Below are 929 nucleotides of genomic sequence, written 5' to 3'. Positions count from 1 at the left end.
TGTGAGACTAAAGGAAATACACAATCTGCTGCCAGTAAGACTACTTCTATATATGGGAGGAGTTATTCTGCTTTTTCCTTGAAATTCACAAGATGTAAAAAGTTGATCGGCTTGTTTAAATCGTGTTTACTTTGAGTAAATCACATTTACTGAAGGTATCGTGCAAGCAGATCGAATAGTAATAATATAGGATATAAAAATCTACAAAATGTATAAAGATAAAGTCATACCGACATGTCAAACAGCCATAAAAATAATACATTTTAATATATTAAAGAATGTACAAGGCCCCCTTTGGGCAACTCTGGAATAAATAAAATATTCTGTCTTTGGCTATAAAGGAGAGCTCACTGCTAAAAGGGGTTCTCTAAGAACAAAAAATTTAGCTAAGAGTAAGGGATCTTTTAAAATAAAAATAAAAAGTTTACTCACCTGTCCAATAATCCTCCTCCATTCCAGCACCACTGTTCCAGTGATTTACTGAAATGATCATATGGGAAACCAGCACAGATGTGACAGTGTTAGAAATGCAAGGGAATTAAAGGGGTTATGCCAATTTAGACTCTTATGCCGTATCCACTGGGCTGGGTATAAGTGTCTGATCACTGGGAGCCAAAGCGCCAGTTCCCTAATGATCAGGAGGATGGAAGACAAAAAAATCACCCAAAAAACCACCTTCTGAATGGAGCACTAGTGTGCTTGACAAAATGCCTAAAAGATTAGGTGCGCTGCATATAGGCTACTTTAGTCACCCAAAGTAAGGCTTAGTGTAAAAAATTTAATTGAAGTCAATGGGAGTGTAATTTTTACACGTGTATTCTATACACGTGTATTATGCTAAAATGCGCATGCGTTAACTCCTTGTGCACGGGCCCGGAGTCTTATTTTTACACGTGTATTTTGCCAAAATACAGTACATGCGCATTTAC

This window comes from Leptodactylus fuscus, chromosome 7, assembly GCF_031893055.1.
Source record: "Leptodactylus fuscus isolate aLepFus1 chromosome 7, aLepFus1.hap2, whole genome shotgun sequence".
In the NCBI taxonomy this organism is placed as follows: domain Eukaryota; kingdom Metazoa; phylum Chordata; class Amphibia; order Anura; family Leptodactylidae; genus Leptodactylus; species Leptodactylus fuscus.
This window is presented reverse-complemented; position numbering follows the sequence as displayed.